The following is a 24,868-nucleotide window of genomic DNA, read 5'->3' as shown; positions in this document are numbered from 1 at the left end:
TCAAGTGGTAGAGTGCCAGCCTTGAGCAAAAAGGATCTCAGGGACAGTGCCCAAACCCAGAGTTCAAGCTCCAGGATTGGCAAAAAGAAAAGAAAAAAATGTAGGTCTCCCTTTGTTATAAGAATTAGGAAGATAAGTGAATCCTAAGCAGCTTGGCTTCTAGCCAATGTTGCCTACACGATATCTCAGCATCCCTCTTCTTTTACTTACATTGCATTAATAGGATGGAGCTTCCCAGAGCTCAGGAAGCCATTAAAAGGTTATCATTCTGAAAAGTTCTGTATGGTCTCAGATGCAGCAGACCATCATGTTGGTCCCAATTCAGAAGCCGAATATTTTAGTAGCATTATAATTGTCTCTGAGCTAAGTGTTCTCTTCAAAATGTCACGGTAATTTGCTTTTAGGAAGACTTATCTATATAGAAAAGTCATTTTACAAAGTATACATTTTCCTCTTTCTTAGCAAAGACATTAGCCACACAACTAACCTAATATAGAGCTTATAAGAACATCGTTTTAAATTCCCAATTTAAGACTCAAGCTATATGCTATTTTGGCTCCAATAACTGAAAATTGTTCCACTGGTGCCATTATTTCCCTACTAAGTTCTTTAAAAAAAAAAAAAAACGAGTTTAATGCCTACTTTGCTGATTGCTAATCAACTTCCATGGCTGATTAAGAAAAATAATTTATCTGCCTTTCATAGTTATTTTTAGATACCACTTTGCAAAAGAAAAGGGAGCCAAGAGCGCCTTGCACCTGTCATCCTAGGTACTCTGGAGGCTGAAATCTGAGGACTGAGATTTGAAGTCAGGCTGGACAGGAAAGTGCATGAGACCCTTATGTCTAATTAGCCATTTAAAAAAACAGAAATGGAGGTGTGGTTCAAATGGTAAAGTGCCAGCCTTGAGCAAAAGAAAAACAAAGCCCAAGTGAGAGCCCAAGGTTCTGATTTCAAACCCCAATACCAGCACATGAAAGAGAAAGAAAAAAATAAGCTGTATTTTAACATGACTTCATTTCATATCCTGTATCCAAGAATAAGCTTTAAAAAAAATTGATAGTGGGATTTGAGCTACTTTCTTGAAGTTAGGAGGCTGTAAATCTCCTGGTCCTGTTTTTCTGACCAAAGGCATGTGTGACTGGAATTGAGGACAAAGCCTACAATTAAGGCAGAAAGCAAAGTTAGCTAAATCATGTCAAAAGTTTGCAGCTTTGGCTTCATCTTTGCATCGTGTCCAAACATGCCTATCAGGTTCCTGAAGATTGAATAAAGTGAAGGGGGAAACCTGAGTCATTGCCCTTTCCATTGGATCGGCATAACTGCACTGAACTGACTGCTCAGTGTAGCTTGTTGGGAAGACTCTGAGTACTGAGCCAGACTGTCCAGGTTTGGATTCCAGCTCCACTACTGATTCACAGCGGGAGCACAGGGAAGTTCTTAGTCTACTTGTGACTCCATTACCTTGTAGTATGGAAGTCAGTTCTGGCCATCACCATCATTGGCCACACGGTGAGTTGTCTGGCCTCTTGCGTTCATGGCTGTGCCTGAATTCCTAGAGGAAGGGAAGTCCCACCCCCGAGGTGATGGGTGCTCCTGAATTCCTAGAGACAGGAGAGGGCACTTGGCCTATAGGTTACTGAATCTGTCAGTCAAGTGCCTGGGACTAGGAGCTTCCTGTGACCCTGCCCCCTGACTTGACCCTATTTAGGAAGGTCGGGTCAGCTAAGGCACCATTATGCCATGCCATATGTCTCCATCTTCACATCCTGTGTCCTGGCTCCTGGCTCGTCTCTGGTCACCATGGCATGCCAAGTCAGCTCCCCATTGGAGCTGAATTGATTTACTGGTATTGTTTTTGTTTTATCTTTCCTCTCTGGCCTGTTTCCTAACAGTGTTAAGGGTATTTGCAGGCTGCCGGTCTTTGCAACAACTGGATGCCTACAGACTGCTAATGCTCTAATAAAGACTCCAAGATTCCATCCTTCAAAATGTGCCTTCTTGGATAATTTACCATATAACAACATCATCTAAAATATGGCAACAATACCACCTTATACTTCATGATTTACTGTGTGAGTCTAACCGATAAGTTAGTGCAATCTATCCAAATGGAGGTTGGTGTACATTCTCTCCCCAAATCAGTGTAGATACAATTAAGAAAAACTCCTACAAGATTCAAATTTCCACCATGAATGTGTTGAACACTGTTCATTACATTATGCAGTATGTTGTGTGAGGATATTCAGGAGATTTCTCTGCACTTAGCATCAAGTAGGGGTTTCCTTTTCCTTAAAAAATGGCTACATCTGTTCTGACATTGAATTTTATAATGGATCAATTACCACTTTTACATGAAATTTTCGGAAAGATACGTGGATTTAGGATGCATCTAGGAATTACCATGATTTTGTATTATTTTTGTGCCTCTTTGACAATCTTTTTTCTCCTTTGTTCATAGGCTCTGATTTGTGCTTTTTCACTGTTCTTCATGTAAGCTGTCTTAAATTATTTATGATTAAAAAGAAAAGACTATAAACAAGCCAAACACTGTCGGCTCCTGCATGTAATCCTAGCTACTCAAGAGGCTGCGATCTGAAGATTTCCCATCAAAGCCAACCTAGGCAAAAAAAAAAAGTCTGAGAGACTCTATCTCCAATTAACCAGAAAAAGTTAGAAGTAGAGTCATGGCTCAAGAGGTAGAGAGCCAGCCTTGAGCAAAAAAAAAAAAAAAAGCCATGCAAGAATGTGAGGCCCTGAGTCCAAGCCCCAGTACCAATACTCCCTCCCCCAAAAAGACTCTAAACAGAGCATTAAAGGCATGCTATGCTTATCCTCAGAAAATTCCAAGCCTGTTTTCTGGGCTTCATGCAAAATGATCAGAATCATAGTCACACTTGATTAGGAACTCATGCGAGCAACCTGCACACCAATTACTTAATAGTATGTTCATACAACCTTAATTTGCAGAACAAACCACTAGGTGGCTTCATTAACTTGCAATCTGAAAGTTTCTAGTGATTTTTTTTTCCCTCAAGTCTATTGACTGATGGATATCTGAGATCTTGTTCTCTCTGGAAAAATCTCTGTTTTTCAGAGACATGTTCATCCTTGAATGGTCCAGGCTCCGGGCTTTCCCTTCCTGCTATCCATCAATCAGCTCTTTTTCTCTTCCTAAATATCCACACTGAATAGCATTCAAATTCACTCCCTGTCATTACCGCTTGCTCTCTCTGATGAAGAACTGAAAACTAACACCTGAATGAGGTTTTAATGCATCTCTGAATCCTGGCCTACCCTACCACAGCCAACTTGCACATGTTGAGTAGTTGTTAAGATTCGATTCCTAGAATTAGTTCAACAAATCAGGTGCCCAACAGGGGCCACCCAGTCATGGATTATCAGCCTTCACCCTTTTCACAGTAAGGCCTAGCTTTTTGGTGAGGTGAATTCCTTGAACACAGTAACTATGATCCATTTCTTTTGGGTTTTCACCAATGTACATCCACCAACTTTCTGCCTAAAATGAAGGATTCTCTAAAAGATCAAGAGACTGTATTGGTTGCTTCTTCTGTTCACTTTTTCTTTATAATGTAGGCAGTGGCAAATATCAGCTAAGATACATAATACGGGATAAGTATCTAGATTTTAACAAGTATGTAACTAATTCTCTCATGTTCATCTTCCACAAAGAAATGTGAAATGGATCACGCAGGCCACAGCCATTTTATTCCAATGAGGAGCCCACAAAAACCACCCCCACATGGTCCAGAAAAAAGTCTTCAGGAGCTAGGCACCAGTGGCTCACACCTGTAATCCTGGCTACTCAGAAGACTGAGATCTGAGGATCGCAGTTCAAAGCCATCCTGGGCAGGGAAAGTCTATGAGAGTCCTATCTCCAATATACCAACAAAGCTAAAAATGAACCTGTGGTTCAAGTGATAGAAAGAGGAAACTGAGACTCAGGGAGCCCAAGTAACTTGTCCACATGCACACAGCACAAGATGAGGGGCTGAAAGGACAAGCCAAGGCATTGTGGCTTCCACACTTAGCCACCATCCGCACTGCCTCTTCAAACAGGAAGGGAGCTACACACAGGGTACAAAGCAAGAAGAAGAGCAAGAAGTCTGAGAAGGGACCAAACTGAGGAAGAGGGTGACTATATCTGAAGTCTGGGAAGAAAACAGAGCTTTCCAGAGACAAAGTCTCCCCCGCTCTAGCTGACAAGGCTGCCTGGCATTGGAGTGCTCTCTTGCTAAAGGGTGGATTCGCTCTTCAGTATCTACCTGGGAACTTCAGTCCAGCTCTTCCCTCCTTAAGAAGGGTGCGAAAGACATCAAAGCCCTCCCACGTTTCTCATCCCTTCCTCCTCACACACTGTCTCATCTCCACCTGCTTCCAGTGTGGAGGGAGATCCCCACCCCCTGGCAGCCACCCCCTTCAGCCACAGGGGGGCGCTGAGGGTAGCAGAAACTGCATGGGTCTGGGATGTAAGTGAGGAGACCAACCCCTGCTTAATCATCTACCACAGAGAGTCCTGGCTGAAACTAGGCTTCAGGCTTCAGGGGTGAGAATCCCCCAGGGATGACTCACCTGTGGTACCACCCCCATTCTTCCTCCACCACGGCCCACCTCTCATCTCCAAAGGAAGCCCAGCCTTGGAAAACTCCATGGACAGCCTGTACCCCTCTACTGACCCCAGGCTGGCAAGATTACAGGATTATAAGAATGGCCAGTTGAGAACCCAGCTGAGTCTTCCTCAGAGCTCTTGTGACAAACCACAGTTCCACTCTCACATGACAGGCTGCCTCCTTTGAAGAACCACTCAATGTCTGACCTCATATGCCAAATACAAGAGAAAAAAAGGATTTGCAAGGAATCACTTCACTTTTCTTAATAAACCATCTAGTTTCACTGATGCAAACAGTCACGTGGCCTTTCCCTCAACCCCTGCAACTCCTTAAACCTCAGTCCTTTCTCACCCCTTCCTGTGAAGCTAAACTGCTGGGAGGGGAGCTCCCAGCACTTACTGCTCTCATCGCCTTCTTCCCTCCTCACCAGCCTCTGGCAATCTGCCTTTCCTCAGGATCACTCCCAATAGAAAAGGATAAGACTATGCCCCACACTGCCCAACCCATTGGTGACTGATTCGAACAACCTCACGTCATCATTTCCAGACTCTCACTACTAAACATCTAATCCTGATGGCCCTTCTCTTCTCAGCCAGCCTCTCTAAGTTTCTGGGGAAAGGGGGAGAAGGAACAGGCACTATGATAGCTCCCCACCCCCACCCTGGCTTTTGTCTGCAGTTTCCACACTTTCCATGATCAACTATGATCCAAAAGTACTAAGTGAAAAATTCCAGCAGGTGGAAGATCAAGACAACTCGACGTCATGCAATCTAGTGCATGCGACAGACCCAGGATACTTACCTGAAGCCAGTTAGGCAAAGGAAGCAAGTGCTGAATTTCCTTTAAACACACCCAAATTGGATAGTTTTGGCCACCTGCCCAAAAGGCACATCATCCTCCAGCACTATAAAAGTCTCATTGCTGCATCCATCAGCGATATGATGTGTACACAGGAAGACAGGGCAGTATTTCACTGCTCCTAGACAGAGGGTCTACTTACTAGCCATAGGCCCTCACCTTAGCCCAAACAGCACAAGCTTGAATGACTGAGCAAAGATGCCCACTGTACTAAGTAATAAAGTTTCAGACACAAAAACCTGAGAGAAGGGGATGGCAGGGACCACGGGCCAAGGGGGTCCAGTGCCCAGGACCCTGAGCATTTAAGTCTAGGATGTGGCTCCCTAATACCTCCCAGCAAGATTTGGCTTTACCGTGTCCATCAGTAAAGGAAGGAAGGCTGTGGAAAGGAGCCTTTTTAGTTGTATAGGTCAAACTATGAATCAGACATCTCTCTCTGAACCTCATCAGATCCACCTTCAGTGAAGCTACTTCTAGACGATGGGATTGCAAGTGGTAAAAACAAGGGGAAACTGGAATAAACCGTTAGCTTCACTTGCTTTTAATAATTGTGTGTGTGTGTGTGTGTGTGTGTGTGTGTGTGTGTGTGATAGTTGGAGTTGGACTTAGGGCCTGGGCACTGTCCCTGAGTTTCTTTGGCTCAAGGCTAGCACTCTACCACTTAGGCCACACTGCCACTTCCAGTTTATTCTGAGTATTTTGTTGGAGATAAGAGACTCACAGATAGCCTGGGCTGACTTCAAAGCACAATCCTCAAATCTCAGCTTCCTGAGTAGCTAGGATTACAGGTGTGATTTACCAGTACCTGTCTTAATCATTCATTTTTATCACCAACTTTAGTGGTCCTGTAGCTAAGGAATACAGCCTATTAGCTTTGCTACAGATAACACCTCTGTTAAAAGGATTGTGATGAGAACAGTTGCCTACTAAGTTGATTTTGTAGAAACTTGGGAGGTCACTCACATGGGCTAATACTGCCTTCCCTAAGTCCTAACCCAGTGTCAAATAGATGGCCTTTTAAAGTCAAAGGGCTCAAATGAAGACATACTTTGAGTGGTAGAGCACCAGTTGTGAATAAAGAAACTGAGAACACAAGGTCCTGAGTTCAAGCCTTTATACTGGCTCGCAGGCGCACGCGCACACACACACACACACACACAGAATTGTCAAAGTCAAAAGGCCCCCCCAGAGCTCACGAAGGTCACCATTTTCTGAACATAAAGAATCAGGAAATTTGGCCGGAGACCATCCATGACTTCATTTTTCCTTACCTTCACTCACTTTTCCCTACATCTCAGATCAGCCTGCTTCTTTATCCCATAAGCACCCCTAAACCATATCCTTGGAGATGCACATTCGAAGCTAGTTCTCCTCACTCCCACATACTTGCAACCTCACAAATAAACTTTGGCAAAATTTATCTTTTCAGTGTTTGGCATGCTGAGAAACAGCCCAAAGGGGTAACCGGGAGTTCTCTTCACTGATGGGGGGTTCTCTTCACTGACTGTTAGAGCTACCTCCTTTCTCTGAAACCAGAAAAGTGAGTCTTACTGGAGTTTGTGAATCTGCCAGAAGGCCCTAACAGCACACCCAGATGCTCTGCTACTTCCAAGACTCATACAGTGAAACCTTTGGGTTCTTTGTGGCTACAAGCCAGGCAGAGTCTCAAACTCCCAACACCACTCTTGAGTTCCTGCTTGGGGCACCTCAGAGCAGCATAACTGGCCAGGAGTCGTTCCTGAAGTCCTCTGTTGGCTACAATGCCTGCTCAGATTTAGGGCTAGACTTCTGACCTAAAACAGGACAAAGGCAAAGGCTGAATAAGCTTTACCCACTCTCCTTGTTTATTTTTATTCCGTAGCTCTGCAAGACTTGTAGAAACAGACTGCTTTGCAGCCTCTGACCTAATTCTTTGTCTGGTTTTAGCCAGATTAAGTCAAAGGATAGCTTGGAGCAACTGCTACTGCTCAGAGCAAAGAGTACCAGCAAAGCCATAGCAAGGGGTTGCTAAGCAACAACGTATGAGTTCATTTTGTTTTGTTTTGTTGTTTTTTTGTCCAGTGGAGGGTGGGGGGGCAGCCAGGGTACAGCTTTAGGGGGAAAAGAGTCAAACCAGGGGCTGGGGATATAGCCTAGTGGCAAGAGTGCCTGCCTCGGATACACGAGGCCCTAGGTTCGATTCCCCAGCACTACATATACAGAAAACGGCCAGAAGCGGCGCTGTGGCTCAAGTGGCAGAGTGCTAGCCTTGAGCCGGAAGAAGCCAGGGACAGTGCTCAGGCCCTGAGTCCAAGGCCCAGGACTGGCCAAAAAAAAAAAAAAAAAAGAGTCAAACCCAGGATGTCACTGGGATTGCCAACAAGTGGTGGTGACATCGTTCATGTGACGACTAATATTCATATACTGAGAACCAACGCAGAGTTCTGGGGCTCCAACTTGGTTGAGGGAAAAGACAATTTGCTGCTGTCACCAAAGGCAAAGAACAATGTAGCTAAATGCCTGCTTGTTGTAAGGAAGGCACTTAAATTTCTAGCAAGGTAGAAACAGCAGATTCATACAATTACAGTGACTGTGTACCATTAAGGGAGGTTGGCCCAAGTTCAGAGTCATGGGTGGACTGAATAATTCCAGACCTTGCAAACATCTGGCTACCAGGCAGCATCCAGACCTATACCACCCAATGCATTGGCCTCTTGCGGCTACACCTGAGCTGTCCAATACCATGGTAGCCACTGGCCACACACAGCTACTCAGCTCCTTAACTAAGACTAGTCTAAATTGAAGATGTGCTATAAATATAAGATATACATTGAATTCTTGGACGGAGACAAATCGAATGTAAAATCCCCTAGGAGGAGATTTTTACAATAAAGCTGGGAGCTGGTGGCTCATGCCTAGAATCCTAGCTATTCTGGAGACTGAGTTCTAGCACCAGGCAAAACAGTCTATGACACACTGAGTCTAAAATACCCAGCAAAAAGCCAGATGTTGCTTAAGTGGTAGACCACCAGCCTCATAAGCAAGGAGAGTGGGTAGAAGGTCCTGAGCTCAGACTCCAGTTCCACCAAAGAAAGAAAGTTCTGGTGTTAAATTTAGGCATGGTAGCACACACCTATAATCATAGCACTTGAGAGGCTGAGATACGAGGATGGCAAATTCCAGGGCAGCCTAAGCTATATAGCAAGATCCTGCTCCAAAAGAAAAAAGAAAGAAAATATTTTATGTTAACTATACATTGAAATGATACTATTTTGGAAATCGTGGGTTAAACAATATATATTATGTTATTTTTATATCCAATCTCCCATATCCATAGGGTCCACCATCAGAGGGTTCAACCAAGTATGATTCAAAAGTAGAAAAAGAAAAACAGCTGCATTTCTTATCGTTATTCCCTAAGCAATATAGTAAAACTATTTGCATGCCATTTATATTATATTATGTATATAAGTAGTCCAGAGGTGGGCTAAAACATACAGCAGGATATTAAGTCATCTGCTTGATAATCACACACACCGAACTTCACAGTGGTTCTGTCTTGGCATGAAATGGCATAGTATTTACTCATGACTCAAGTATTGGGAGTTGACTCTTACAAAGCCTAAAGCACATTGTAAGGTCACAAGCCTCAAAACAAACGCACCACTTAGGCTTCTGGAATTGCCTAGAAGTTCCCTGGTTAACACCTTTGTTGATCATCGCTCCATTCTTTCCTAGCCATTACCCGCATGATGACTCCTTGCCGAGCCAATCAGAAAGCTGCTTGTGAACTCTCAGCCATTTCTAGTTTTCAAAACCTCTGGCACATACCAACATGGCTGGTTTTCATGAATTCAAGCAAAGCCTTTAAAACAAGTCCTGTGCATTTAAGAACTCCCAGAATGGAGCTGGAAAAGAATGGCATGGTAGTAATTTAAGACAGGAGTACATCCCAACATATTTGAAAATTACAGTTTGTTTGCTTTAATTGAGATAAAGCTTCCATAATAAATCATTGCACAATGAATCATTGCATGGTAATTCTTTTACAAAGAAAAAAAATCCTCAGTATATGAAAAAGGCTTCACACCCAGGAATGGAAAAGCTAAGATTCTGTTTCCAAAGCAGGCCTCTTCTTCCTAGCAAGTGCAATGTCATGGATTCAATCCTTAGTACCAAAAAAGAAAAGCCAGAAAATACAGTAAAAACAAAACAAAACCCCAAAACTCAAAATGTGATAGAGCAGTGGGCACAGAAAGCTGCTCATGCGTTCTCTGTGTGAGAAATTAAATCCATACACTCAAATGCACCAACATCTGCTCCATGTCCAGTCTGTGCTTTTCTTACTCAAAAGTCATGAAAATAAATAAATAACTCACAGGGATTCTGTATCAGCTTTCTTGTTTTTTTGTTTGTTTGTTTGTTTTTGTTCTATGTGCCAGTACTGGGGCTTGAACTCAGGGCCTGGGCACTGTCCCTCACTTTTTTTATTTTTTATTTTATTTTATTTTATTTGCTCATGTCTAGCACTTTACTACTTGAGCTACAGCTCCACTTCCAGCTTTTTGGTGGCTCGTTGGAAATAAAGAGTCTCACAGACTTTCCTGCCCAGGTTCAGATCTCAGTCTCCTGATTGGCTAGGATTACAGGCATGAGCCACTGGCACTCAGCTTTATGGTGATATCTTTTTTTTTTTTTTTTTTTGGTTGCCTGTCTTGGGGCTTGAATTCAGAGCCTGAGCACTGTCCCTGGCTTCTTTTTGCTCAAGGCTAGCATTCTACCACTTGAGCCACAGTGCCATTTCTGGCTTTTTCTGTATATGTGGTGCTAAGGAATCGAACCCAGGGCTTCATGCATGCTAGACAAGCACTCTACCACTAGGCCACATTCCCAGCTATGGTGATATCTTAACTCCCAATACTTTAAAATTGAACTTGACTTGGAGACAGTGTCTCTTTACAAAAGTTCCCAAGTTTAAATGAGGTCATTAAGGTGAGTCTAACATGACTGGTGTCTTCAGTGGAAGAAGCTTGAAAAAAGGTGGATGTGGGAATGATGAGGAGAAGCTGAAAAGAAGGAACTGGAACAAATCCCTCAGCGCCATCAGAAGAAACCCAGCCTGTGTCTCCGCCATTGACCTGCAGAACTGTGGAAAGAGGCATGTCTGTTTCAGAACAACCTCCAACCGAGCAACATTCATCTGTGAACCAGGAGTCTTCCCACTGTGAAATTTCTAAATACAATGAGTATGATCAAAGCCTCCATGACAAAAGTTCACCACACATCTCTCATCATGGATGCATAAAGGCAGAAGTGGGTCTGAGTCAGAGATCCATCCATCCCTGACCTAGAAATCATGGAACCTGGGCCTTATGAGCTCATGTTCACCTGGGAAACCCTCACCCTGCCTTGCCACAACCTGGTAAGGTTCAATTATGGTGGGAACGTTCCCTAAAGAAAGCATTATGCACTCCCCCGGCTTAATTTGTCCCACTGCAACTCATGTTGAGATTTCATTGCCAACATAACAGCTTAGAGAGTGTGATGGGATTTTCCAGGGCTGATTAGGTCGTGGGGACTCCAACCTCCTAAGTGGATTCAGGTAGTTCTCAAGGGACTGAACTAGCTACCTCAAGAGAGAGTTGCTATGGAGAAAGGGTGACCCCTTGTGTTCTATCTCTTCTGCATGAACCCACAGTCTAGTTTTCTGCTATGAGCTGAAGCAGCACAAGGCTCTCCTAGGCACCTGGTTCTTATTTGCCTCCATGATCCAAAAACAAAAGCCTTCCTGCCTCAGGCTTTTGTTTGGTTTGGGTTTGGTTTGGGATGAGTTTTTATTTTGTTTGCGATTTTTTTTTCCTCACAGTTAAAAAAAAAAGACTAAAACAGCAAATACTAATTGTTAGGTCATGACGTCATAAAGGGCAAAAAAATTGTCGGCTGACATTACATCTGTAATCCTAGCTATGTGGGAGGCTGAGATCTGAGGATCCTGGTTCAAAGCAAGCCCTAGGCAGATACCTGTGGAGATTCTTATCTCCACTTAACCAGCAAAAATCTAGAAGTGAAGGTCGGACTCAAATAGTAGAGACTCAGCCTCGAGTAAAAAACAAGCCAAGGGAGAGTGCAAAACCCTGAGTTCATGGCCATTTCACACAAAATGAAATAAATAAGACCAGGAGCTGGAAGCTCACGCCTGTAATCCTAGCTACTCAGGAGGGTAAGATCCAAGAACTGCCGTTTGAAGCCAGCCGGGACAGAAAAATCCATGAGGATCTTGTCTTCAATAAACTACTTGGGAAAAGGCAGAAGTAGTAATGTGGCTCAAGTGATAGAGTGATACCCTTGAGCAAAAGAAGCTCAGAGACAGTGCCCAGGCCTGGAGTTCAAGCCCCAGGACCAGCAAAAAATAAAATAAAAATAAGCTGAGTGCTGGTGGCTCATGACTGTAATCCTAGCTACTCAGGAGGCTGGGATCTGAGGATGGCGGTTTGAAGTCAGCCTGGGCAGAAAAGTCTATAAGATTCTTATCTCCATTTAGCCACCAGAAAAATCAGAAGTGCAATGCTGGCTCAAGTGGTAGAGCAATAGCTTTGAACAACAAAACCTCAGAGACAGTATCCAGGCCCTGAGTTCAAACCCCAAGACTGGTACAAAAAATAAAAATAAAAAGATTAATATCAGGCTGGGAATGTGGCCTAGTGGTAGAGTGCTTGCCACGTTCACATACATGAAACCTTAGGTTCAATTCCTCAGGACCACATATATAAAAAGCCAGAAGTGGCGCTGTGGCTCAAGTGGTAGAGTGCTAGCCTTGAACAAAAAGAAGCCAGGGACAGTGCTCAGGCCCTGTGCCTAGGACTGGCACAAAAAAAAAAAAAAAAAAAAAAAAGAAGAAGAAGAAAAAGGTTAATACCACCGCATGGATTAAACTATGAGCAGCTAGTTCAAGATATGTTTGACTTTCTACATGAATGAATGAATGCATGAATGAGGACTGAAGAGTCAAGAAATGTTTTTAGGTTCTCAGCAATCAAGAGCCTAGATATATTTGTGCCTGAGCCATTTCCTCCCAAAGACCAGATTTTCCTCCCTGACAGATAAGAAGTTCAAATAAAGACAGGTATCTACTGACACAGGGGAAAATGTTTGGGATAAAACAATGAAGAAAAGGACAAACACAGTGGTGGCTCTGATTAACTTCCCTTCCTAGTAGTTTTACATTGTCTTGCCCTGGACTTTCAGCAGCTGCAAGAAGAATCCCAAGCGAGTGATTAGAAGCTGCAGAAACAAGAGAACAAGAAATGACCTTTGGAAAGTAGGTCATAGAAGCAGGTAGCACTGGTGGGATGAAGGTAAGTCACTGTTTCTACATCAGCAGAGGATCTCACAGCGAGGAGGTGCACATGGCTGGTGCTCTGCCCTACTCAACCATTGGATGGGAAAGCCATTCCCAATTAGCTGTCCACATTCAACTATCATTGCCTCAAAGATGGGTCAGGTGTTGACTACTAACTCATTCACCCCTCTAAACAATCCAGCCCTTTGCCTTCACCAGATCATTTGGGACAAAAAAAAAAAAAAAAAAAAACAGGCATGCTCATTTAGTGCCTTGACTTGGCTCTTCAGGACTCCTTATCCCAGAAATCCTAGACCCCAAACCTCTGACAGAGTCTGCAAGGTCACTGCATAGATTAGGACTTCCAGAAAGTCCAAAAGCCATGACTATGGAATCTTGGGTGCATTTGGAGCCTAGAAGGAGAGCACTGAGCTGAACTAGCCTCTAAAAACAATAACAAAACAAACAAACAAAAAAACCCTTTCCCACAAATGTACGTTTAATTTCCTCTCCCAATGTTGCAAAGGAGGTTAAATTCATCAGCCATTCACATCCCTCACTGAATTCCTCTGTTTTTCTCCTAATATGTGTGTGGGGGGGGGCATAGATTTGTCCATTTGGGGACTTGAACTCAGGGCACTGGTCTCTGAGCTTTTTTGCTCAAGTCTAGTTCTCTACAACTTTGAACCACAGTACCACCTCCAGTTTTTCTGGTGGTTAATTGGAGCTAAGAGTCTCACAGACTTTCCTGCCCAGGCTGGCTTCAAACTGGGATCCTCAGATTTCAGCCTCCTGAGTAGCTAGGATTACAGACGTGAGCCTAATATGTGTTTTTAAAAGAAAACTTCTGCTGGGCACCAGTGGTTCATGTCTATAATCCTGGCTACTCAGGAGGCGGAGAGATGAGAACCATAGTTCAAAGCCAGCCTAGGAAGAAAAGTCTGCAGGATTCCTATCTTCAATTAACCAGCACAAAGCCAGATTTGGAGGTGTGGCTTCAAGTGCTAGAGCAATAGCCTTGAGTGAAAAGGCCAAGGAAGGGCTTGAAGGCCCTGAGTTCAAGCCCTTGTACCGGCACATGCAAGCATGCACGTGCGCGGCTTGTAAGTATGAACTGTAGCCATTCCTCTTTAAAAGAATACTAATAATAGCAGATAGATAACAGATCATAAAATTGATATTGAATATTTTTTTAGTTACGTTTTCAGATTGCTAAGGCTGTATTGAAAAGGCAGACATCCTCGGGCTGGGAATATGGCCTAGTGGCAAGCGTGCTTGTTTCATATACATGAGGTCCTAGGTTCGATTCCCCAGCACCACATATATAGAAAATGGCCAGAAGTGGCGCTGTGGCTCAAGTGGCAGAGTGTTAGCCTTGAGCTCCAAGGACAGTGCTCAGGCCCTGAGTTCAAGGCCCAGGACTGGCAAAAAAAAAAAAGAAAAGGCAGACACCCTAGACCACAGGGTTCAGCAATCTATCCCTACCAATAAGCTGTTGCCAGTCCCACTCTTAGCTCTCCCAGAGCTCTCAAAATTCCAAGTGCCTGCTGGAAGAGAAACCAGAACAAGTGGATAAAGGGCCAAGTCCCTGAAGCATGTCAGGGCTGTTCCACAAACCACACTGCAGTGCACTTGTGTCCCCAACACTTGTACCTGTTTTCAAGAGTTCCTGGTAAACTCATTTGAGCCTGGCAAAAACAAAAACCAAAAAATAAAATAAAATAAAAACAAGTTAGGGGGCTGGGAATGAGGCCTACCGGTAGAGTGCTTGCCTCGTATACATGAAACACTGGGGTCGATTCCTCAGCGCCACATATATAGAAAAAGTCGAAAGTAGTGCTGTGGCTCAAGTGGTAGAGTGCTAGCCTTGAGCAAAAAGAAGCCAGCGACAGTGCTCAGGCCCTGAGTTCAAGCCCCGGGACTGGCACAAAGAAAAAAAAAGTTAGATAAAACGGTATTCAGTTCAGTCATACAAGGCAACCAAAAAGCATGGTTGTATATGAAAAGCTGACTCCTGCTGCACCCCATCTGGGCTTGGCTGACTGTCAAGAACACCTGGATCTTCAGGCCTTCACCAAACACACCACATCAAAACACAGCCAGGACTGGCCACCTGTGTGGCTCAACCAACGCCTCTGGGGGCAAAACATACTATTTAGAGGAAAGGGAACTAAGTTAATTTTGACTCAGGTCCACAGGAAATTGCCCTAAGTGTTTTAATAACCATAACAACAAAAAAATTAGAAGGATCTGAGTGTGAGTTTGCCTCATCTTGCTTGTAATTAAACATGACAATTATTTCACCAGGGCATGCCAGCTGGTGTTCATGAGCTACATGGCTTGTGTACTCATTAGATTGCACAACCATGTGATGGCACAGCTCACTCCTGGGTGGTAAACACCGCAGTCCTGTGTAACAACGATGGAACACCAGGTATCTAGGAGCCTGGCACCCAAATGGGAAGGGTTGCTTCTTGTTAGGAAAAACATGGCATCCTTCCAGAACATTCTAAAGATTTCAGTCTGAAAAGCAGCAGATCTTGGCCACCATCAGAACCAGGTAAGGGCTCTCACATCTTCCCACATAATCCAAGCCAGAAAGCAAGTGAAGCTGTCCTTCTAGAATGTTCTTCCGAACCCTCCCATAGCCTAGGCCACACTTACATCAGGAATTCCCAATGTGTCCTTATGAAGGGTTCCCAAGGGCTCCATGCAATTACGAGTCATGTTTGTTTATTCTAAGAGTAGAAGACCAAGTGAAGGAAGCAGCAGAAGTTTGTAAGGATAGAGTAGTGAAAATTTAAAAATAACAATTGAAAATGATGTCAAGAGAAGAGAGCTCCAAGGTAAAAGACTGATGTATAAGAAGAAGGTTAAAGCACTGAAAAGGTGAATATTGAGAATTACATTGCTATCAAAAAGTTATATCTCAGAAGCCAGGAACCAGTGGCTCATTCCTGTAATCCTAGCCAGTGAGCAGACTAAGATACAAAGCCAGATGGAACAGAAAAGTCTTGTGAGACTCATCTACAATTAACCACCAAAAAGCCAGAAGTAGAATTGCTGCTAAAGTAGTAGAGTACCAGCCCTGAATGGAAACGCTAAGGGAAAATACCCAGGCCTGGAGTTCAAGTCATAGTTCTGGAACAATCAATCAATCAATCAATAAAATATATGCAAGTCTGGTGCCAGTGACTCACACCTGTAATCCTAGCTATTCAGGAGGCTGAGATCTGAAGATCAAGGTTTGAAGCCAAGCTAAGCAGGAAAGTCTGTGAGACTGATCTCCAACTAACCAGTAGAAAACCAGAAGTGGAGCTGTGGCTCAAAGTGGTAAAGTACTAGCCTTAAGTAGGAAAGCTCAGGGACAGTGCCCAGGCCCTGAGTTCAAGCCCCACTACAAAAAATAAAAACAAGTCAGTGAACCATTTTCATGGTCCTCCTTCTTCTTACCAACCCACCTTTTTTCTTGTAGGGTCACTGGCTTCCCTTAAAGATTTAATCTTAAGGGAGATTCTGAACTCATGACTAACCTTATGTTTAGGCACATTATACACTATTCTCTTCAGAATGTGGATAGTGTTTGCAAAACATTGGGATAGTTAATTTTATATATCCACTTAGCTGAGACACAGTGTCCAGATATTTGGTCAAATATTATTCTGATTGTTTCTTTGGAGGTTTTTTAAAAATGAGATTAACATTTAAATCAGAAGATTTTGACTAAATTAGATTAGATAACTGCATGAAATGAATGCCTTATCCAATCTGCTGAAGGCCTAAATTGAACAAAGACTGACCTCTCACAACCAAGAAGGAATTTTACCAGCTCACAGCCTTTGGATTTATTCTGTATCTCTTCACTGAGTCTCCAACCTAGCAGCTTCAACTACCAGGTTAGCATCATCCACAAACTGTGATCCAATTCCTGAAGATAAAGCTGCATGTTTGTATGTGTGCATGTATCTATCTATCGATTGATCCATCTATCTATACATCCTTTGCTTCTACTTCTTTAATAAGCATTGATTCATACACTTACAAAGTTCAAGGAGCTCTACCCCTGAAAAAGTCAAGTTTAGAGACCTGATCACCTGATCTTAGGCAGAAATCACATCACCCTTGGTATTACATGGCTAGGAACTTGGCACCAACAACCAACTAGACACCCTAGCTGACATGTCTATCATATTCACCTAAGAATAGTTGTGAAAGTAGAAATGGATCCACACTAGGACAGAAGGAGATTCTCTTTCATATGTCAAGGTCAAACAGCTAGTTCTAATTCTGTGTTAAGTAGTAGGGAATCTAAGACACAAAGAAAAGATTTTCCTACCTTATTAACACAGAATTCACATGCAATCCAAAATAAATTAGGTTTTTGGATGAGTAAAGAATGCACAACACTCTAATTCCAAGTCAAATCTGCTTGTTTTAACATTAAACACAGTTTTTAAAAGAATAAACTGGTTGCACCAGGTACCAGTGGCTCATGTCTGTAATCCTAGCTACTCAAGAGGCTGAGACCTGATGATCTCAGTTCAAGCTAACCCAGGCAGGAAAGTCTCCAATAACTACTCAGAAGTGGTGCTGTGGTTTCAGTAGTAGAATGCTAGCTTTTTTATTTTATTTTATTTTTTTGCCAGTCCTGGGGCTTGGACTCAGGACCTGAACACTGTCCCTAGCTTCTTCTTTTTTTTTTTTTTTTTTTTTTTTTTTGCTCAAGGCTAGCACTCTGCCACTTGAGCCACAGTGCCACTTCTGGCCATTTTTTTGTTGTTTTTTTCTGTATATGTGGTGCTGGGAAATTGAACCCAGGGCTTCATGTATACGATAGAATGCTAGCTTTGAGCACAAAGAGGCTCAGGGACAGCGCCTAGGCCCTGAATTCAAGCCCCAGAGCCAGAAAAAAAAAAAAAAAAGAACAGAATAAACTGATTGGTAGATACAAGGGGCAGAATTTGAGTTAACATGCCCTTCATATAGTAATCCAGATACTTTTCAAATAACAATGGCAGCTGAGCACTCAAGCCTGTAATCCAAACTACTTAAGGAGGCTGAGGTATGAAGATGAAGGTACAAAGCCATTGGGGCACAAAAGTACAAGAGATTCTTGCCTCCAACTAACCAGCAAAATGCCAGACTTAGGGGCTGACTCAAGTGGTAGAATGCCAGATATGAGTGAAAAAGGCAAGTGAGAGGGCAAGACTCTGAATTCAAGCCCCAACAACACACACACACACACACACACACACACACACACACACACACACACACAAAACAGTGATACATTAGAATTTTATTTTGTTTCTTTCGTTGTTTCTTGGGGGTTTTTTTGGTTGGTCATGGTACTTGCACTCAGGGCCTGGGTGCTATCCCTGAGCATTTTTGCTCAAGGCAAGTGCTCTACCATTTTGAGCCACAATTACATTTCTGGTTTTTTTATGGTTAATTGGAAATAATAGTCTCATGGACTTTCCTGCTCTGGCTGGCTTTGAACTGCGACCCTCAAATCTCAGCCTTTTGAGTAACTAGGATTATAGGCATAAGCCACCAGCACCCAGCTGAGTTTTCTTAAGAGAAGAAAATAAATTGGACAATGTTTACAACTTTTACTATAAAAATTCTATACCTGAGTGGCTAAGAATATGGCCTAGTGGTAAAGTGCCCGCCTCGTATACATGAAGCCCTGGGTTCAATTCTTCAGCACCACATATATAGAAAAAGCTGGAAGTGGTGCTGTGGCTCAAGTGGTAGAGTGCTAGCCTTGAGCAAAAAGAAGCCAGGGACAGTGCTCAGGCCCTGAATTCAAGCCCCAGGACTGGCAAAAAACCAAAACTAAACAAAACAAAAAATCTATGCCTATAAGCTTATCAGAAAAACCTGATTATTTCCTCTCACAGTTAAAATAAGGGGCAAATAAAATTATTCAGTTACTTTCCTTCTCCACTTGAGAATCAGCAACATTGAACCTAAGTACAAAACCCACTGTTTATTGGATACTATTGAGAAAAGTCATTTAACCTTTGGTCACTTGCACACTCCTTCTTTTAAAATATATAGCTCATTAGCCAGACACCAGTGGCTCACACCTTAATCCTAGCTACTCAGGAGGCTGAGATCTGAGAATCATCAGTTCAAAGACAGCCCAAGCAGCAAAGTCCCTGAGACCTTACCTCCAATAAAGCACTAAAACTGCAGGAAGTGGAGCTGTGGCTCAAATGGTAAAGTGCTTGAGGCTTGAGCAAAAAAGCTGAGGGACAATATCCAGGCCCTGAGTTCAAGCCCCGGGAGTGGAAAAAGACAACACAACAACAAAAATATATATAGCTCATTTATCCCAAAAGACTGCTGTGAGAAACTATATATAATCCACACAGGATACACACTAACTGTGACAGGATGGCAGCCGTGATGGCCTAAGATATGCTAAGAAAAACGAAAGCCATCCCTGAGGAAGATACCAGAGGCTTAACTTGGTACTAATCCTCAGCATTGCAAACATCTAAACACTCAATTCTTTTTTTAAAAAAAGTTAAAACTATGGAGACAGCTTTGTGGTTTCAGTTTTTTTTCTGGGGCTGAGTTGCTTTATGCAAGTTAAAAAAAAAAACTAATGGAAAGAGCCAAATCTAATTATAAAATTATGCTGGGATTCCCTGCTAATAATTAAATGGCCTTCCTTATAGAAAAGGCAACGGCTAGCAAAGAAGTCTGGCAGTTGCAGCCAGAATGAAGTACAGGATATGAAGAGTGTTAGCTAGCTTCCTTCGGGCACTGCCTTCTTCTGGAAGTGCCCAACTTTGTCTATCCTACTTCATTTACTGATCAGTATGCACGAACATGTTATCCATTGGATTTTCCAGATCTTTTTGGGTACCGCAGAAAGAGTCCAAAGAGCCTCATAAACCGTGAAAGAAGGATCTTTCATAGCTCATAGTAAACTCATATAAATGCCCAAGACAATAGAATTAGGTACAAAACAAAGTTCCCTTTCTCTGTCTTTTCCGTATCTGTTTTCTCTGGCTATGCAGATGGAGCGAGCCTCTGCCAGACTCCATCTTCTTGGGGGTTGATATTCCTAATGTTAATATTGTGTGGTTGTATCTGGCCAACAGTTTCAACTCTATCCGCTCTACCTAGATGCTGAAACTGTGGTCAACTTGAAACCATCAGAAGTTTCACTGACCAACTTGGAGGTTAAGACCGATGGACTGAAATAAAAGTATGGATGGTGACGTGAAGAAGCTGCAACTCTTACTGCTGCTGGCAATGTCACAGCAGTTCCTCAAAACAGTAAACTCGGAACTAACCCATCACTGGTGGCTCATGCCTATAATCCTAGCTACTCAGGAAGCTGAGATCTAAGGATCGTAGTTCAAAGCCAGCCCAAGTAGAAAAGTGCATGAGACTCTCACCGCCAATTAACCACCAGAAAGCCAGAAGTGGAGCTATGGCTCAAATAGTAGAGCCTTGAACAATGTCCAGGCTCTGAGTTCAAGTGTCAGGAGAGGCACAGGAGCACACGTACACATACATACACACACACACACACACACATACACACACATAGCAAGATTACCACATGATCCTTCATCTGTGTATATACCTTAATAGCTCCATGGTTCATAAAAGCAAGAAGTTAGAAGCAACCAATATGCCCATCGGTGGATGAATGGACACATCAACTGTGGTATGTCCACAGAATGGAATATGATTCAGCTTTTAAAACAAAGGAAATTCTGACACTTGGCATCGCAGGGATGAGTGAGAGAAGGGAATTATTAGTGTTTGATGGCTACAGAGATTGAGTTGGAGACTAATAGTGGTCATGGCTGTGTGGACTCCATGTCACTAAGCTATGCTTAAAAATACCTAAATTTAAGCCGGGTGCCCTTGGTGGCTCACAGCTGAAATACTTGCTGCTCAGAAGGCTGAGATCTGAGGATCATGGTTCAAAGCTAGCCTGGAGAGGAAAGTCTGTGAGACTCTTAACTCCAATAAACCACCAAAAATCCAGAAGCATAGCAGTAGAGTGCTAGCCTTGAAGAAAAAAGCTCAGGGACAGTGCTCAGACCCGGAGTTCAAGCTGTAGGACCACTACAAAGAAAAAGAAAAGCTAAATTAATACACCTTGTTATATTCATTTTAGCACAGTTTTTTTTAAGGTAGTAGTCATAAGCCCCAATTTGTCTAGGGAGTCTCAATTTCTATTTTTGCCCTGGTATACTACATATTTGCAGCCCCTTTTCCTCTGAGCTAAGACATCCACTCACTGCATCCCCAAACAGGCAACAAATAGTATATTCACAGTGCAGTCAAATAATATTCACCGTTCTGTAATTACAAAATAGCCAAAGTACAACAGAATGCCTTTGCGTACAACCCAATGGATTGTACTATCCAACATGGTGTCATGGTGTCGTGGACATGTTACCTGCAGAAGCCCAGACAAGCTGACACTAAATAAACTTCAGAACTCCAACGTTAGTCATTCGGCAATTCAGTTGGTGCAGGGAGGGTCACAAAACACTCAACATCAAGTGTGGACTCGAAGCAGGAAGTTCCACTTAGGAACTTTGACTTCAATGAGAAGGAACCCCAAAGTTTTTCCTAAACTCAGTAAAGAGACCAGAGGAGTGTTTCTGGTCACACAGGTTTCTGGGTCACATAGACCTGTGCTGCAACCTTGTGAGCTCTTGTACTCATTTCCTGCAAGAGCTCCAACAGGTGACTCAAGTCGCTAATCACAGCTGTTGAAATGTTAATCAGTACTTGTCTGGACAGTATGTAACAGGCAGCTGAGCATACACCATCACACTTAATAATACTTTTAATTAGGAAACAGAGCCAGAGTCCTGTGCTGGTAGCTCACACCTATAATATTGACTCTCATCTCCAATAAACCACTCAGAAAAAGCAAGAAGTGGTACTGTGGCCCAAGTGGTAAAGAGCTAGTCTTGGTAAAAGCAAGCTCAGGGACAGAGCTCTAGCCCTGAGTTCAAGCCCCAGGACTGTCACAAAATAGATAAGATAGATAGATAGATAGATAGATAGATAGATAGATAGATAGATAGATAGATAGATAGATGGATGGATAGATAGATAAAACAGGACAAGAGACCTGGACCCTCAAATACCGATAAGTTTCTTTTTAATCCCCCACTCCCATCCCCTAAACCAAAATTATCACTAACAAAGCAATACAAAGAGCAGATATAGCCAGGCATTGGTGACTCACATCTATGATCCTAGCTACTCAGGAGGCTGGGATATGAAGATCATGGTATGAAACCAGAGATAATAGTCCAAGAGACTCTTTTTTTTTTTTTTTTTTTTTGGCCAGTTCTGGGCCTTGGACTCAGGGCCTGAGCACTGTCCCTGGCTTCTTTTTGCTCAAGGCTAGCACTCTGCCACTTGAGCCACAGCGCCACTTCTGGCCGTTTTCTGTATATGTGGTGCTGGGGAATGGAACCCAGGGCCTCATGTATACAAGGCAAGCTCTCTTGCCACTAGGCCATATCCCCAGCCCTCAAGAGACTCTTAACTCCAATTTATCACCAAAATACCCTAAGTGTTCTGTACATCACTGATATAGCACTACTAGCCTTGAGCAAGAAAGCTTAGGGACATTGCCCAGGCCTTGAGTTCTAGCCCCAGAACCAGCACAAACGCACGCACACACACACAACACACACACAGGAATAGATGCATTTAATAATGCAGATAAGTTGGACCCTAAAGAAAAAAGCTTTTTTTTTCTTTTTTAGAAGAACCCAGATTATGTAAGGAACTGCCTGAATTTCCCACAGCTATTCTGCTACTTCATGGTTGGTCCGAACTTGTTACAAGATCTCGAACAGCATCCAGTGTTCACCCTCCCATAGAAAAATCAGGCAGCCCTGAAAATTAGATGTGCCCCGTGCTGGAGACCAGCTGAGACTGAAAGGCTGAGCCCAGCTACAAAACCATGGAAAAGAATAAGCTAGGAACTGAGCATCATTGGCTCATGCCTGTAATCCTTGCTAACTCAGGTGGCTGAGATTTGAAGATTCTGGTTCAAAGTCAGACCAAGCAAGAAAGTTCAAGAGACTCTTATCTCCAAATAAACACCCAAAAAAAGCTGGAAGTGGGGTTGTGGATCCAGTGGTGGAGTGCTAGCCTTGAGCAAAGAAAGCTCCAGCTTTTTGGTGGCTAATTCAAGCTAGGAGTCTCACAGGCTTTTCTGCCCTAACTGGCTTCAAACCTCAATCCTCGGATCTCAGCCTCCTGAGTAGCTAGGATTATAGGCATAAGCCATGGGCACCTGGCTAATTGTTTACTGTTTGTTTTTTCAAACACCACATATGTTCCTTTTTGTTTACTATTTATTTTTTTCTTTTTTTTTTTTTTGGCCAGTCCTGGGCCTTGGACTCAGGGCCTGAGCACTGTCCCTGGCTTCTTTTTGCTCAAGGCTAGCACTCTGCCACTTGAGTCACAGCACCACTTCTGGCCATTTTCTGTATATGTGGTGCTGGGGAATCGAACCCAGGGCTTCAAGTATACGAGGCAAGCACGCTTGCCACTAGGCCATATCCCCAGCCCTTTGTTTACTATTTCTTAATCAAGCTTAAAGTATTTCACTCAAAAAGGAGAGAACTGACTCTCCTCTGCTTGGAGGGTTGCCAGAGCATAATTTCTCCTGCTGACCATCTGATTTCCATCGGCTCTTAAAGGCTTGTGAAAATGGAAGTGAATTCTGTCTATGAGACTTAAATAAAGTTACTTTTTACATTTTTTGACACTGTAAACTAGTTAAGCTCATGCTTTTTCTCCATTATTATTTGCCTTGCTATAAGACGTTTCCTGTTTTTCAATTTGGACTACTATAAACTCGGCCTGGACTCTTTGCAGTCTTCATTGACCTGCTTCAAACTCAGAGATACACTGTTGTGGAATTATTTCTCATTATTCTGAGAATTTCTAACATGCTGTGACTACCCAGGGAAAAATATGTCGCTCCATTTCCTTAATGCCTCGCTTGAGCTTCTGAGCTCTAATATGAAAAAGTATCTAGGGTACCTTGTTCCTTAGTAATTGGAATTAGGTTTTCTTTCAGAACCAAAATTCTCTGTTTTATTAAATTAAAAAAAAAATTCCAGCCAGGCATTGATGGCTCATGCCTGTGATCCTAGCTGCTTAGGAGGCAGAGATCTGAGTGGTTCAAAACCTGCCTGGGCAGGAAAGTCTGTGAGACTCTTAACCAGCAAAAAAGCAATTACTCTTCTCCTTAAAGGAAAAACAAGGTCAAGCAGTCCCTTCACAAGCTGTCCCTGGCAGCAGCCGCCCTTGTGACCTAGTTGCAGTGTTCCACACAGGAGGAGATGGAAGAAGGACAGAGGAAGCCAGAGACCAGCACACTGCTCAGCCACTAGTGGAATGCTAAGTATCAACAGCCACTACAGAAATCGGCAGGCCTCATCATTGCCTAGGGTCAGCTCAGCTCCTTCCCTCCATCCCACCTTTAAGCCCTAAACACATGGCACTAATAAAAATCATCAGTCATGTCATCCAGGCACTGGTGCTTCAAGTCTATAATCCTAGCTACTGGGGAGACTGGGGGATCTGAGGCTTGTGGTTCAAAACCCAGCCTGGGGGCTGGGAATATGGCCTAGTGGTAAAAGTGCTTGTCTCGTATACATGAAGCCCTGGGTTCCATTCCTCAGTACCACATATATAGAAAAAAGCCAGAGGCGGCGCTGTGGCTCAAGTGGCAGAGTGCTAGCCTTGAGCAAAAAGAGGCCAGGGACAGTGCTCAGGCCCTGAGTTCAAGCACCATTACTGGCAAAAAAAAAAAAAAAAAAAAAAAACAGCCTGGGCAGGAAAGTCCATGACACACTCTCATCTCCAATAACCACCAGAAAACAGGAAGTTGAGTTGTGGCTCGGTAGTAGAGCACTAGTCTTAAGCAAAAGAGCTCAGGGACAGCACCCAGGCCCTGAGTTCAAGCTCCACAACCAACAACAACAACAACAAAAAAAGTTATCATTGCTTCCTTAAACATGTTTCTGGAGGAATAAAC

General features: G+C 43.2%; 1 protein-coding gene across 1 annotated transcript in view; it reads right to left on the bottom strand.

Annotated features, from left to right (window-relative positions):
- The window catches only part of Mreg (melanoregulin), a 51,946-nt gene that overhangs the window by 4,283 nt on the left and 22,795 nt on the right, over positions 1–24,868 (bottom strand). The gene's annotated exons all lie outside the window — the stretch shown is intronic.

This window comes from Perognathus longimembris, chromosome 4 (assembly GCF_023159225.1).
Source record: "Perognathus longimembris pacificus isolate PPM17 chromosome 4, ASM2315922v1, whole genome shotgun sequence".
Taxonomy (NCBI): domain Eukaryota; kingdom Metazoa; phylum Chordata; class Mammalia; order Rodentia; family Heteromyidae; genus Perognathus; species Perognathus longimembris.
The sequence above is the reverse complement of the archived record's forward strand: the minus strand, read 5'-3'. Positions and strand labels throughout refer to the sequence as shown.